Here is a 16,670-nt window from a genome sequence, read left to right as displayed (position 1 = left end):
ATAACTAAAATAACAGGAAGAAATAATCATTTTTCTTTAATATCTCTTAATATCAATGGACTCAATTCCCCAATAAAAAGACATAGACTATCACACTGGACACATAACATTGTCCAGTAAACAGGACACAGAATTTTGCTGCATATAGGAAACACACCTCAGTTACAAACACAGACACCACCTCAAAGTAAAAGGATGAAAAACAATTTTCCAAGCAAATGGTCCCAATAAAAAAGCTAGAGTAGCCATTCTAAATTCAAATAAAATCAACTTTCAACCAAAAGTTATCAAATAAAAAAAAAAAAAAGATAAGGAAGGACACTTCATACTCATCAAAGAAAAAAAATCTACCAACATGAACTCTCAATTCTGAACATCTATGCTCCAAATAGAAGGGCACCCACATTCATAAAAGAAACTTTACTAAAGCTCAAAGCATACATTGCACCTCACACAATATTAATGGGGGATTTCAACACCCCACTCTCAGCAATGGACAGATCATGGAAACAGAAAATAAACAGACACAGTGGAATTAATAGAAGTTATGAACCAAATGGATTTAACTGATATCTATAGAACATTTCATCTTAAAACAAAGAATATACCTTTTTCTCAGCACCTCATGGTACATTCTCCAAAATAGACCATAAAATTGCTCACAAAACAGGCTTCAAAAGATACAAAAGATTGAAATAATCCCATGCATCCTATCAGATGACCACAAACTAAGGCTGGTCTTCAAGAATAACAAAAACAAGGAAAGCTCACATATATGTGGAATCTGAACAATGCTCTACTCAATGATGACTTGGTCAAGGAAGAAATGAGGACACATCGTATCAAAACTTGTAGAACTCCATGAAAGCAATGCTAAGAGGAAAATTCATAGCTCTAAGTACCTACAAAAAGAAACTGGAGAGACCATACACAAACAACTTGACAGCATACCTGAAAGCTCTAGAATAAAAAGAAGCAAATATACCCAAGAGGAGTACATGGCAGGAAACAATCAAACTCATGGCTGAAATCAACCAAGTAGAAACAAAAAGAACTATACAAAGTATTAACAAAACCAGAGCTGGTTCTTTGAGAAAATCAACAAGATAGATAAACCCTTAGCCAGATTAACCAGAGGGCACAGACACAGTATCCAAATTAATAAAATTAGAACTGAAGAGGGAGACATAACAACAGAAACTTAGGAAATTCAAAAAATTATCATATCGTACTACAAAAGCTTATACTCAACAAAATTGGAAAGTCTGGATGAAATGGACAATTTCCTAGACAGATATCAGGTACCAAAGTTAAATTAAAATCAGATAAACCATCTAAACAGTCCCATAACCCTAAAGAAATAGCAGCAGTTATTAAAAAGTATCCCCACAAAATAAAGCCCAAGACCTGTTTTAGTGCAGAGTTCTTTCAGACCTTCACAGAAGACTTAATACCAATTCTCTTCAAACTATTCCACAAGATAGATCTACAGAAGGACCATTAACCAACTGGTTCTATGAAGCCTCAATCACCCTCATAACTAATCCTCACAAAGACCCAACAAAGAAAGAGTACTTCAGACCAATCTCCCTTATGAGTATTGATGCAAAAATACTCTAAAATTCTCACAAACCAAATCCAAGAACACTTCAAAACAATCATCCATCATGATCAAGTAGGCTTTATCCCAGAAATGCATGGATGGTTCAATATTCAGAAATTTATCAATGTAATCCTCTATATAAACAACTCAAAGAAAAAAAATACATGATCATCTCACTAGATGCTGAGAAATTATTTGACAAAATTTAACATTCTTTCATGGTAAAAGTCTTGGAAAAATCAGTAATTCAAGGCCCATATCTAAACATAGTAAAAGCAATATACAGTAAACCAGTAGCCAACATCAAACTAAATAGAGAGAAACTTGAAGCAATCCCACTAAGATCAGGGAATAGACAAGGCTGCCCACTCTCTCCCTGCCTATTCAATATAGTACTGTAAGTCCAAGCCAGAGTAATTAGACAACAAAAAGAAGTCAAATGGATACAAACAGGAAAGGAAGAAGTCAAAATAAAAGTCACTATTTGCAGGTGATATGATAGTATTTTTATGTGACCCCAAAACTTCCAACAGAGCACTCCTACATCTGATAAGTAACTTCAGCAATGTGGCTGGTTATAAAATAAACGCAAACAAATCAGTAGCCTTCCTCTACTGAGAAAGAAATTAGAAAATGACACCCTACACAATAATCACAAATAATATAAACTAATTTGGTGTGAATCTAACCAAGCAAGGGAAAGATCTGTATGACAAGAACTTCAAGTCTCTGAAGAAAGAAATCAAAGAAAATTTCAGAAGATGGAAAGATCTCCCATGCTCATGGGATTGGCAGGATTAATATAGTAAAAATGGCTATCTTGCCAAAAGCAATCTACAGAATTCAATGCAATCCCCATTAAAATCCCAACTCAATTCTTCACAGAGTTAGAAAGAGAAATTCTCAAATTCATTTGGAATAACAAAAACCCCCAAGATATTGAAAAATATTCTGAATAATAAAAGAACTTCTGGAGGAATTACCACCCTCAAGCTGTACTACAGAGCAATAGTGATAAAAACTGCATGGTATTGGTACAGAGACAGGGAGGAAGATCATTGGCATAGAATTGAAGACCCAGAAATGAACCCACACACCTATGGTCACTTGATCTTTGACAAAGAAGCAAAAACTGTCCAGTGGAGAAAGGACAGCATTTTTCAGAAATGGTGCTGGTTCAACTGGAGGACAACTTGTACAAGAATGCAAATCTATCCATTCTTATCTCCTTGTACAAAGCTCAATTCTAAGTGGATAAAGACCGTCACATAAAACAAGATACACAAAGCTCAATTCTAAGTGGATAACGACTGTCACATAAAACAAGATACACTGAAACTAATAAAGGAGAAGGTGGTTAAGAACCTTGAATACTTGGACATAGGAGAAAATTCCTGAACAGAACAACAATGGCTTGGGCTCTAAGATCAATAATTGACAAATGGGACCTCATAAAATTGCAAAGTTTTTGTAAGGCAAAGAACACTCTCAATAGGACAAAATGGCAATGAACAGATAGGGAAAAGATCTTTACCAATCCCACATCCAATAGAGGGCTAATATCCAATATATACAAAGAACTCAAGAAATAAGAATCCAGACAACCAAAAAAACTCTACTAAAAATGGGGTACAGAACTAAACAAAGAATTCTCAACTGAGGAACCTTGAATGGCTGAGAAGCACCTAAAGAAATGTTCAGCATCTTTAGTCATGCGGGAAATGCAAATCAAAGTAACACTGAGATTCCACCACACACCAATCAGAATGGGTAAGATCCAAAACTCAGGTGATAGTAGATGCTGGAAAGGATGCGCAGAAAGAGGAACACTCCTCCTTTGTTGATGGGATTGCAAACTGGTGCAATCACTCTGGAAATCAGTCTGTTGGATTCTCACAGCTAACCATTGAACTGATGATGGGGTTCTCAATGGAGGATTTGGAGAAAAAAAACTGAAGAAGCTGAAAGAGTTTGAGTCCCCATGGGGAGACCAATAATACCAACCAACCAGAGCTCCCAGGGTATAAACTACCAGCCTGGAAGCATATAGGGAGGGACACATTGCTCCAGCTGTGTATATGTAGGAGAGGATGGCATTGTAGGGCATAGGTGAGAAAGAAGATCCTTGGTTTCAAGAAGGCTAGATGCCCAGTGTAGGGGGGAATTTTAGGGTGGGAGGTGCGAGTGGAGGGGCACATTCTCATAGAAGCAAGAGGAGGGGGCATAGGATATGGGGTTCCTGTGCAGGTTGGAGGAATGGGGTAAGAAGATAACATCTGAAATGTAAAAAAAAAATAATAATATTAGTAATAAAAATTTAAAAGGCAAATTCCTAAGGGGAACAAGAGTGGAATGTAATAGATAATATGTAGTTGTCTATGATTGTAGATGATTTATTTTCTTACTATTTGCCTGTTATATTTTACAAATTAGATAAAATAAGAAATAATGAAGCATTGTTTCTTTGAATAATAAATATTATAAAATTATTTTTTCTCATTTTATAAAATGTATTCAAGTAAGAATGTGTTTTTCTAAAAACAGTTAACTTTTAAGGAACTTTTTAATACTTTTAAGGAATTGTTTGAGTAAAGATTGTATTTTTTGAACACTTAAATAATAGGAGAAACATGTGCTCTACCAGAGATTGCCATATTTAATACTTAGGAATTATCTGGTTTCAAATCCATCTGTAATGCCATGAGAGTTTATTCTTGAGGAATTTTGAAGCATTATTTAACCAAATTTTTTTTTTGCATCACAAATAAATTTCATCTCAGGTATATTTAAAAATAATCTTAGTTTGCTGAAAAAATACTCTCTTCTTCAAATCACATTTTGCAACACTATAATTTTAGGTAGTTTCCAAATTAGTAAACAAATACTTTAAGGATTTTATGCAGGTTAGAGATAACAGTAGTCTGACAACTATAAAATTTGATGTGGTTAGATATATTTTTGATATTATTTTTCTTAGAAGAAACCTGTTTTCTATCAATTTACATTTTTATATAAAAAAGTTCAGCTCCAAATGTGATGTCTCCATCAAATTCCTCCCCTCAGAGCTCAAGGTATCCCACTGAAGAGAAGAGGAGACAGAGCCTAAGAGCTGGAGGTGATGGAGGATACCAGGAGAACAAGAGCCTCTAAATCAATGTGAGGAAAGTTCATATGAACCCAGAGACTGAAAGATCAAGCACAGGGCCTGCAAGAGTCAGCACTTCATCCTCTGTGTATATAGTTTGGCTTCTAGTTTAGTATTTTTTATGTGATTCATGAGTGTGTGAACAACGAAGTTCTGATTCTTGTTTGTCCCTTTGGGTTGTTTTTGTTCTGTTAGTTTGTCTTATATGACTTCAGTGAAATAGTTTTTATGTTTAATGTTATATATTATTATTTATGTGTTTAAATGAATGAGTTACAAATTAATGAATAAATGAATGAATGAATGAATGAATGAATGAAACCCTAGACACTAAGGTGTTGAGTGACAATGGGTATATCAGCCACTTCAAGGCAGGTCTTATATTGTAGTTGACCAATATATATTTGGACTTCACAAAATTTCTTGTTGTTGATTTGTGTGTGTGTGCTTTTATTGATTAAAGTATTTTTCTTTCTTTTTTGGATTATGTTTTAATTGTTTTCTTAGTTTTATGTGGTTTTATTGTTGTACTGAGTTTTTGTTCATTTTTTGAAAAAACTTCAAGTTGGGTTGGTAGTGGCAAAGAGAATCTGTAATAATATGGTAAGGGGGAGGATATGATCAAATATATTTAAATTAAATATTTTAAATAATGAAATGTATAATAAAAATGATAGGGCCAGATATGTTTTCAAATTTGTTTTTTAAAATCTCTTTTGTTATGGTCAAATTTACATTCTAGTGAAATAAATGTAAAAAAAGCATATAGTTTCATGTATGTTTTAATATATATATATGTATATATATGCTTTTATATATATGCTTTATATATGTATATATATACATATCAATAGAATTCAAAATCATACTGCTTGGAACATTTAAAACATGTTTACATATTACTGAAAAGCCTCTTCACAAATTATATTTAGAAAACAGATAAAATATTGTTGCAAAATGATAAAATGTTGGTGTAAAAAATTAAATAAATCAGGTTTGAAGTTCACTTATGCATGCTTATTTAGCAACTTAAAATACTAATTTTGTTCAATTTAATAGTAAGCAGAAATTTTATTTCTTTGTCTAAAGGTTGTCTATAATTGAAAAAAAATTAACCAGAGTGTATGGCCTGAATATGGCTTTGATGTACTCATTCATCTTTTCTGAAGAGAAAGGTAGGAATCACTTTCATGACTTCTTTCCTTACAGAAGGGGGAGGTTACTCAGTCCCAATCCTGCCTCCCAGTCTCCTTGTTCTGTCCTAGGTGAGCACCTCTGCATGCCATATGTAATAGTTTACTTTGTCCTACAGAAATTACATTCAAGCACAACATGAAGTTTTAAATGTGTTTATATATTTGTATTTGAGATTTGAAACATGCATTTTCATTAGTGAACAATTTTTACTAAAATCATTTACAATTAGAAAACAAATATTATTTAAGTGTGGTTATCTTCTTCTTTCAAAAGTAAAAGATAAGAATAGAAGGTTTCATGCAAAAACTTATCCTGCACAGCTCTTACCTAAGTGATAGACAGTAGTAGAACCAAGAACAAGGACTTCTGTTCTGTGGAGAACAGTAACAAAATTGCACTGTTCCAAATTAGAATAAATTCTGGAAATGCTAAACGAATACATTATTAAGTTCAGGTATACTCTTAGCACTTTCTAGAAATGCTTTTTCATTGCTTTTACTTACACAAAATATTATCAATAACTAGGATATATTAAATTCACTCTTTATAGCCTTTTACAGATTACTTATGTGCACTGCTTTTTATGATTTTACCAAACACCTTATAAATCATTGTCAGAACTGTGCTAAACAGTCATTTTGAATCACTCTATGTGTAATTATTTTTAATCAAATATTTCATCAATTATAAGATGCATTAATCTTTGCATGTGGATAAAAATAAGTCATCTATTTCTAAAAATAGTGTTTCCTCTAAGCCCTTTGCATGCCAATTTGTGTTTACAAGATTTTTCAGGTTTTTTTAACATGTCAAGTAAAGGTTATTTTTCATGCAAGCAATAGATAATTTTAATATCAATCCTTACACTGTGTAATCAAATGCATATTTATATTTACAATGCATTTAAGGAAGGTACCAGAAGCTGTACACTTATTTCTCAATAATATTTTGAAGTTACTGGGTAAATCCTTTAAGAGAAGAGGCATTCTTGTGAAATATAGTGCATACTTTATATCCTTCTCTAGTAACTCAAATTTCTTCAGCCATAGTATAGATATACCAGACATGTAACATAAAAAGATAAGACACAGTGTGTACTAAGGCATGTTTACTAATACTATTTTTATATGAAGCACTATTTTTGTATAATAGCTCTTAACATGCTAATTCTGTGCTGTGTGTTTTTAAAAACAGCAAGCATTTATTGCTCTCATTCTGCACTAAATATATGCCCACAATAAAATGCAATTTGGATGCATATATAAAGGCTTTAATACTCATGTCTTTATAACTTTTGTTCTTATTTATTTATAACTTTAATATTTTATACTTCATTTAAACTATATACATATACGGCATCATTGTGAAACATCAAAATACATTTATTACTTTTAGCTACTAATCTGTAACAGCAGAGCTCAGTACATAGCCAACATTTATAAATGAAAATTTTACATTATTATAGGAATATGTATGTAATTTTCTTCTTAAAAATTTTGAAAAACAAATTATTCTACTAAAAATCTATCTGCATAAAATTGCTATTTATTTTTAATTGTGAAAAATTCTTTTCTACAGTATTTAAAATATATTATCATTGAATATTTTTATTTTTAATAATTAAAAGGAATGCTTTATTTTATGTTCCCATTTTCTAATTCAAATGATTTAATTTTTATGATACAATTATTAATTACCTTTGTTCTATATTCCTCATTATTTGCGAATCACAGTTCTCACACTTGCCTTCTTACAAATACCATATTCTGAAGCTCAAAATCAGAAATACTTATCTGCATATGATATATCATCCCCAAGGGGGAAAAAAACCCTCTTTGTTATTTTCTCACTATTATCTGGAAATCTAGGCACAATTGTTTCCACAAATGTGGTCTTAGTCTGCATGCATTTTCACATCCTCATAGACTAGAGTTAATCTCACTTAGAGAAGGGCTGTTTTAACCTAAGTGTATCTTCCTACAGAGAGATTCTTGTTACACTCTGAAAATGTGGACTTTTATTTCCCCTCCATGCAGACATTTTCACTCAGAATTTTCCAATTCTATAGTGCAAACATACACAGAGAGGTTAAATACAGTGTAGGCTCTGCAATAGCTGTACAGAAGAGCAGCACACATTTTGCCCAGATTTTCCTGAATTTAACCCTCAGCCAATAGATATGTTTCAATGTGTACCTGAACATAAGCAGTTCCTACCAAAAAAAGCAAATGGGCAGAAATCTTTTTATAAAATGTCACAAGTGATATAAATGCATGATCTCAGAGGGACAGGGTGGATCCTTCAAAGCACTGAGTTCAACATATATTTCATCTATTTAATTTGGTGACTGAACCAGATCAAATCAGAAGTAGCCAAATTGTAGTTTCAGCTAGCTTCCCTTATTCTCTGGCACTTTTGTTTCTACATTCCTGATACATTCTTTCATTTCCCATCTCTTCTCTTCCCAGGCGTTTGTTCCATAGGAAACTGACAGCAATTGTTCTGATTCATGGCTTAGGAGGAGCAGCTGATTAATCCCTTGTCAGCAGTCTTGACCCTGTGTGGAAAATAGAATCTTCGAAAGCCCAGTCACCAATATATCAGGAGCAGGGCAGTGTGGCTTTCATCGCTCTTAAATTCAAGGAAAGTTTAAGACAATGCCAAGCAGCAATCCTGATCCTAGAAATTCTTTATAAGAACATTCTGAGACAGAACAGGAACATACCAGGGAGAAGAATTGAACAATTATGGTTTTCTTCCCTGAAATAAAAATCTTATATTTTGGGTCCTCCACAAAGTACTTTAAAATATCATTATTTTCTTCAGCATAATTATTATCTGTGTTTTGATATGATATGACATGCTTTGAGAATTTTGAATCATTCAATTTCCTTCCCTCTTTGACACTATGAACATAGAATTCTAATTTTTACATAATATAAAATAATTGCAAATAATGTCTAATTCTAGAATCATCTTTATGTGACACATTCACCATTCACCTGTGAAGATATGTATATGATATAGTTTAAAACACAAATTTTACCTACTGAAGACCATTTTAGTTCTTGAAATGACAAAAGACCTAAATTGAACACATTCCTACTTTTAATCAGGAAAAAAAAATCCTAGTAGTGTAAAATATGGTCTCAGAACATATGATTAAAATACAGAGATGAAGTGGAATCATGTCCACCTTTTTTTTTTTTCTGAAAGAGGACCTTGTACATGAATCCAATATTTGTGAATTTTACTTACAACCACAAAGCAGACTGACAAATCTGTCAAATGATGTGAAATCCTAAAAGTCACAGGGTGTTTGAGATGGTGTCTACAGAAGACAAATTGAGTCGCAGAATTAAAACTATGCAGAACTAATAAATACACATATGAGAGAGAGAGAGAGAGAGAGAGAGAGAGAGAGAGAGAGAGAGAGAGAGAGAGAGAGAGAGAGCAAGAGACCCAGCTAGTATAACCAGAGGAAATAGAAATGTGCTGAAACCTTTCCCTTGTAAACTGCATAATAGCACTTTGAATGTTCCCTTTCTGTCATTCCCTGTAACCATCAAGTTCCGGTTCTGCTGCAGTCAGGTGCACAGGCACGGAGCTCTTACGGTTGGCTGCATAGAATCCTGAGGAAAGTCACATCTGTACCATATTTTTTCTTGGACAGTAATAAATAACACTTTGAGTTCATTTAGATTTTCCCCTGAGTATATTTAAAGCAAGTTATTCAGGTTTTTTTTTTTCTTATCCTCTTAAAGCATAGGTTTAATTTTGAGTACATCTTTCATTGTGAGAGCGCAGACCTTTGATCGGTGACATTTGCATTTCAGTAATGGGGAAGGGCTTTATGTTCTCTTCATATGCACCGCCCAATCTCATGTATCCTCTTGGTTTGTGCTGGTAACTATTTAAAACACTGGCTACTAAGTATGGCTTTGTGGACAGAGTCTGTGTGTTCTGTGCAGCAGAAAACAAAACAGAACAAGGGAAAATTCAAAATGAATAGCTCCTTTGAAAGAAACATAGTTTTCATATGATTGTTTTCAATATGATATACTCAGAGACAGAATGCAATGTTATCATCTGAAATGTAACATGTTCGAATTGGCCATATCTCATCATTTATTTCTTTTGTAAAAGAGCAAATCGATGCATTTTTATGTGTTTCTTTGTGCAAGTGCCCCTCGCACATCCTGTTGGGATAGCATTAGAAATAATAATGAAGTGAGCTGCAGGTGACGTTACGACTCACAGAAAGTTCTTAAATATGAGGTTGTAAAAATGTGTCCTTTGAAGGATCAGCAAGCCTATGGCCTTGCCTATGAAAATGGAAAGAATTGATAAGGCTTCCGCGAATATAATCTTTATCAGGTTTGCAATGATTCCTATTTTATAAGGTAACGTATTTTTATCCTTGTTGCACAGAGCAATGCTCTGTTTTTCCTCAGAAAGCTGGCAGAAAACCATTTTCCAACCTTGTCTGCTTCATTTATCTACATGTGGATATTAAAACTGTCTCATCTCAAAGGCCCACAAACACCTTGTCAATAAAGTAGTGAATTACACACTGACCAAAAAAAAAAAAAAAGATACCATTACCCAGGAAAATTTCTCATTTGCAGCTGACTATGTTTGTCACTTTCAGGCTTAGAGTTTTAACATTTGGTAAATTTTAACTAACATAAATTTAAGTTTGTTGAGATGCAATTCAACATTAAGTGATGTCATTCATTTTATTTTTAAAGGATTATTTCATTATAGTATGTATTTCCTATGGGGAGGGAAATGTCGGTTACATTTGTTAGGTTTTACATAGCATCTTTTAGGAGAGGTAAGTTTACATTTTACACAACTGTGTTCACATTCATTACCAATCAAAGCTAAGTGAGGCAACAATCACAAATCTCACAACCAGAAAATTTGTTTTGCCATGTTAGACATAAAATATTGGAGAGTCAGTCTTTCTGTGTTTTTCCATCTTTTCCCTGTCTCCGCAGTAAGACACCACGTAGTAGCTCTGAAAGAGGAGGTGCTTCTTTGGTATCACGACTTGGAAGGGGCTGTTTGCAAGCTTGTTTGCTTCTGTGTTATGTTCATAAGCAGGAAAATATAATTTATTTCTGCATATCTGCTATCCCGGACAAATCAAGGTGACAATCCGTGGTTAGCTCTGTCAGGCCCTTTGTCCTAGTGCTGCTGTGAATGGAAGTACAATGGGAGCAAAGTGAATATATAACAGTCCAGCTGCCTTGTTGTGACAGCCCTGTCCCTCCATAGCAGTGTGTCAGTTCATGTTTGTGTACCAGTAGCCAGTTCTTATGATGACAATGCAAATTGTCTGCGAAGTCTCCTAGCAGATAACAAATTAAGCTGGGGCTCGAGGTACAGGGAGGAGAGGAAAGGGGAGCTTGGACACATGTCTTAGAAACATAATGACCCGTAAAAGGTTGTATTTTTGGTACAGTGATTATATTCCATCGCAGGACCGTTATCCCAATTTTGGCAAGTGTCTCAAAGATGCAGGTAGGTGCTTACACTTAAATTGATCATACCATTTCTGTGTGCAAGGTTCTGCATTAATGTTACTTTCTGAGCTGTTTATATTTCATTTACGCATGCAATTAATCATCTTTACTGTGTTGATGCTACTGGCGTCAGCAGTGTGACTTAATTAAATTTGAAATTATAGTACAGTAAATACAGGCTCCCAACTAGCCAGGCAAAATTAAATGCTGTGGTCTATTTCTTACCCATGGTGTTTTCCAATTTAAGTGTTCATTTGAAAGGTTACTTTTCAGATTAAATCCATTTTCCTTTTATGTTTTTTTTTTATTTAACTGTTGCTAACCTAGAATAGTTCTCTTTCAGTATGTGTTTATTCCTCTTTACCGTACCTAGACCCAGCTTTATGAATACAATGTGATCCATGTGTATTGCATTACTTATAATCTTTTTCTCCTCAGATGTTACAATTTATTTAAGAATTTTTTTCCCCTTGGTAAATTTTCTACTTCCCTCTGATATGCTGCCTGAGCTGCTGTTAAAAGGTCTCACCTCCATTTTGTTTCAGGCTGGTAATCAAGCAATTAGCCCACAAAATGGAGGGCCTCGGTCTGCTCTGTGTACCATCTTTTAGATGGTTGGTTTTACCTCTATGAAACCTCAGGGAGTACACTTTACTGCTGATCCTGTGAAACGGGCTTCTGAAGAATTATACTCGGTTAGGAGAGACCACAGCACCTTAGGACTCTTATGTGGTATCACTAGAGAACTGTCCTATAAGCAAAGCATGCACAGTCCTGGTCTTCTTACTAATGAGAGTAAAGTTTAAGCCACTTATTCAAAAATTCCAAAGAAAAAGCGTAAAAGTACAAAACACTGCTGGCATAATTTCTTTAAATGTTTATTGTTTTCTGCAGTACAGTGTTCTCCAAACATTTCCTTCCATGTCTAGCAAGGTGTCTGAATAGAAATCTCATCACACTCCCCATTATGCATACAACACAGGGTTTAAATCCTGAAAAATTTGCCTGTAAAGTGCAGCATAAGACTTGTGTGTAAAAAGCGCACGCTTTTTTCTTTTTCTTTTTTTAATGCAGTGCTGCCATGTCTGCACTTTTTGAAATTGCATATTTATCAGTTCATGAATTATTCATGAGATTGGAAAATGCTGGGGAGGGGGCTGTGCTGGGAGAATGAGGAAGAAGGATACACACACACACACACACACACAGAGACACACACACAAATGCATATATATGCTTGAAATACTTGGGAGGTGCTTTTTCACCTGAATTTCAGCAATTCTGCTAAAGACAGCTGCAGTTTGAAATTTTATTCCTGTGGGTTGCATTTGTATTCAGTACTGTATATTTTGACATGCAAGAATTGTTTTGCTATGTTATCTGTATGCTATAGGGAAGATTTGAAGAGTACAGTTTGTTTAAAATTAAGGGTAATGGGGACTACAATGAGTGGTATGTATCAAAAACTTCTAAAGTGTGGAGTATTTAATAAATATTCATCTTTGTCTGTCAGCTTTGATTGTTTTCAAAAAGAGCTGACAGATTGAGGATTAATGAAACATTTCATAAATTAGAAATGAAACCCTCAGCAGAATGTCCAAAATACGAAGCAGACATGGCTTAAGCATTCATTCGGCTGGTGAAGAAAGCCATTCTCAAATCCAACATTTTCTCAGAGCTTGGGAAAAAATACACTTCTCTTGTGTGCTGACTGAAAGCAGATATCCAGCTTCTGATTAAATAAATCAATGTTTTCTACATTTTAAAGCAGGTTGATAATTTTTCTTATTTTTATACTACTACTACTAATAATAATAATAAATAGAAAAACAGCAACAAGCCAGAATGATTTCTATCAGTCCATTAATGAGCAGAAACACTTTTGAAGGCAACAGCAAATGCAACGCGAGGTTATAAACCTGTGCTTCCCTGGTGCTTCCTTGGATGTTGCTGTTTGCTGCTAATACGCCGGTTTTATAAGATTAAAGTCAGTCATAGTTAAGAGCACACCTATCGTTGTATTAGCCTCCGCAATACCACCTTTTGATAGGAAGCAAAGATTCCCCAATCTAGCTCGCCCTGTTAAAGAAGAGCTTATATCCTGTGATGGAAATTATAAAAGTCCCCATACAATTTCGTACGTAAGGAGTATAAGTCACAGCAGCGTGTCAGCCTACAAACAAAAGGCAGGGAATTTTGATCCGTACATTCTGAAAAACAAAAAGAAAAAAAAAAGAAGCAAGCAAATAAACAAGCCAAATATGTGCTAAAAAGAAAAAAACATGTACTTATGCATTTTGCACAATGTGCTATATTTAAAATCTAAAAATCCACACGTAGCATTAGCAGGTTAAAGTTGAAGCAGTAACTTCCCTTTCTTTACTGCTCTATTCATTTGGATCTATCACCTTTAGTGCATGGTTGTTCTGAACACTCACCTGAAGTTCCTTCTTCCTATCGGCTAGAGATATGTAATTTAAAAGTGGGCAAGTAGAGTGTATAAAAATGTTTAGCTTAATCACTCCCTAATGACAGCGACTTATGTCCTCAGTGCAGTCGATTTGTTTCCTGGGTTTTAAAAGTAGATTATTTCCATGGTGCAGGCTTAGTGTAAGCTGCTGAGAAACCACAAGCACCGCACTTCAGCCTGAGTTTGGGAAGTCCGCCAAGGGTAATCTGATTAAAAGGACATTTTTTACATCATTGTGCTGCTTTGGAAACTGTGCAGCCCAATAGCGTGAGTAGAGGGAAGGCTAAAAAAAAAAAAAAAAAAATGCTTTCTGAATACTAGTTTCCTTGCTCAAAATTAAAAGCTTGATGATTTACTTCAACCTAAGTGCAGTGGATAAACAACAGGTGCTTAGTAATACAGCTGTTTTCCACAGCAAGTGGTTTTTGTTGTTGTTGTTGTTGTTGTTTGTTTTCTTTGACTGAACGAATCACTTTTGGTCATATGAACTTGTATCATCCATGCACTGCTCTTGCACTATGGGTGAGAGTGAAAACAATGTATTTCTAGCTTATTTCTAATGCTGTGGTATGATGTGTGTTCACATGCATATGTACTGTTCTCTGCCCTGAGGAATAGTCACTTGTGATCTTCCCTGAGAATCAAAAAGTTATGGTTGCTTGAGAAGTTTAGCAGCTGCGAGTTGTTAAAAGGTAATTATCGCGTCTTAAATCTTTGGTGGCTTTTGAAGGATAGAACATAATACTAATTAAATATGTCATGTTTGCACACAGCAGAATACAATCAAAAGAGTCTTTCTTGCCTCATTTTTGAGGCATTTCCATCCTTTTCGATGCTATCTACCTGTGCAACTAAAGACATAATTAAAGTGGTTCTCCTTGTCCTTATAACCTTGGAGCACAGGGAACAGGAAGTTTATGTAAGTCCTTATTATGTAAATAGGATACTGCTACATTCTTCCAATGTTTGTACAGATTGACTGCAAAGAATATTTGTTTCCTGTCACTTCTTCACAGGGTACGTGTCTAATGAATCATATTCACCTCTTGTTTAGTGGAGGACAGTTTAAATTTTTTCTGTCTTCTCAGTAACAAATCAAAGAATTTAAAAATAAATGAAACATCATAATCTGATACCATGTCTTCCTTCAGAAGTGAACAACAAAATAGGTCTTCGTTCTAAGTGCTAAGCTTGGACAAATGTGCCAAAGGCAGGAAAACTATTGTCTATGAATCAGCCCTGTCCAGCCTTTTCCTCATAAGGAGCGACTTGATAGAGCAACTAAACCTCATGCCAGCCTGAAGCCAAAGCTCAGCAGTCCAAGAGGATTCTATAGTGTTTCTTTATCAAACAGGGTGGATATTGATAAACTAAATGGTTTTTCTTCACCTAAATATTCCCCCAAGGGGCAATCACAAGTTTATCTTGTCAAAATAAGAGCTTTGCCCAGGAGAGGACAGACATACTTTCATGCATGTATTCACTTAATAAAGTGTCCCTATTACCTCGCATGCCTTCTTACGATAGAAGGTTATTTTAAAACATGTTTAATTATCCTGAACGATGCACTCTGAACTCACTGGTCTTTCTGACAATAAATCCTCATGCACATTTTTCTCAGTAAAGGTTTAAAAACTGGTGATTGAAACAAAGTCTTGGATTTCTTAGAATTCACTTTATAACTCAAGGTAACACAGAGTAAGAAAAAAATTCTGCAAAAAAAAAATCTCTGAAAAGAGAAACCCAGTACTACTGCAGACTGAATCTGAAAATCTCCAACAATAAACATCTGCAAGAGGATATTAATGATTGCTGTTGTTTTCTAATGAACTACCAGGAAATATCGTGCCAGAGTGGCTCCAGAGTTATGTGACAGAGGAGGTTCAATGTCAAAATATGATGTTTCTATAAAACAGGGGTGAAGTTGCATCATAACAAATCCCCTCTCTGTGGTGGTGAGATTGTCAATATGGAATCAGAGTGCGTTCTATGGTCTTTCTTCCTCCTGCAGAACAGAATGGCTAATTTGACTCAGGCACATTGATATGAATGGCCCAGCATTATATAATTGAAGTTTTTTTTCTTTAATACCAGCACCATTGTCAGCTTGTAGGGCAGAAATACTGCTCCAGGGTAACAAAGAACCCAAGAACACATCCCTGTGACCCAAGACAAAAGGAAATGATTTGATTCTGGAGACTATAGGCAAGAGTGGAGAGGTATAGCTTCTTTTGCTGCATTAGGAAAGTTATTTTAGAAGCCATCCTTTGAAAACCTTCTAGGAAAAAAAATGGCTATGAAAGGCTATAACTCTAAATATCTATGTAGCCCCTTTGTAGCACTAGTAATGATTGTGAACAAATTTTGCCCCTTGAAGTTTAATGACATATATTTTTAATTTACGTTTAGGATATTGCTTTAAGATTTTTTAATTTTGTGCCACTTAAAAAGACATATTCACATCAGGAAGATGTCCTGCTGTTCTAGGGAGGGGAGGGCGACACCATTAAAAAAAAATCTTGATAATCAAGGCCACCTGTGATCCTGGGCTGCTTTCTGGAGCACAAAGACATAGAGAAAAGCCGTGCTCCAAACCAAAGCAAATTTCTCTGATCCACAAGACAGTTCAGCCTCTTCCCACTAAGAGGAAAGAAAGCCTTGCCAATGCAGGATCAGCTGCTCTCTGTTTCTTCCTTGAAAAAAAATGAGGTGGTTTCTATTTAA

General features: G+C 34.7%; 1 long non-coding RNA gene across 5 annotated transcripts in view; it reads left to right on the top strand.

Annotated features, from left to right (window-relative positions):
- LOC117707673 (uncharacterized) overlaps positions 1 to 16,670 on the top strand; it is a 452,126-nt gene that overhangs the window by 417,556 nt on the left and 17,900 nt on the right. For 2 of the 5 annotated variants that reach the window (XR_013109711.1, XR_013109712.1), the window contains 2 exons: positions 4,667 to 4,759; positions 5,838 to 5,923. This is a non-coding gene — a long non-coding RNA (uncharacterized LOC117707673). The other 3 variants (XR_004606653.2, XR_004606654.2, XR_013109713.1) reach the window with 3 other exon arrangements.

The sequence above is a fragment of the Arvicanthis niloticus genome, chromosome 4 (genome assembly GCF_011762505.2).
Source record: "Arvicanthis niloticus isolate mArvNil1 chromosome 4, mArvNil1.pat.X, whole genome shotgun sequence".
Classification (NCBI taxonomy): domain Eukaryota; kingdom Metazoa; phylum Chordata; class Mammalia; order Rodentia; family Muridae; genus Arvicanthis; species Arvicanthis niloticus.
Note: the sequence above shows the minus strand (reverse complement) of the source record. Positions and strands in the feature narration are given on the sequence as shown.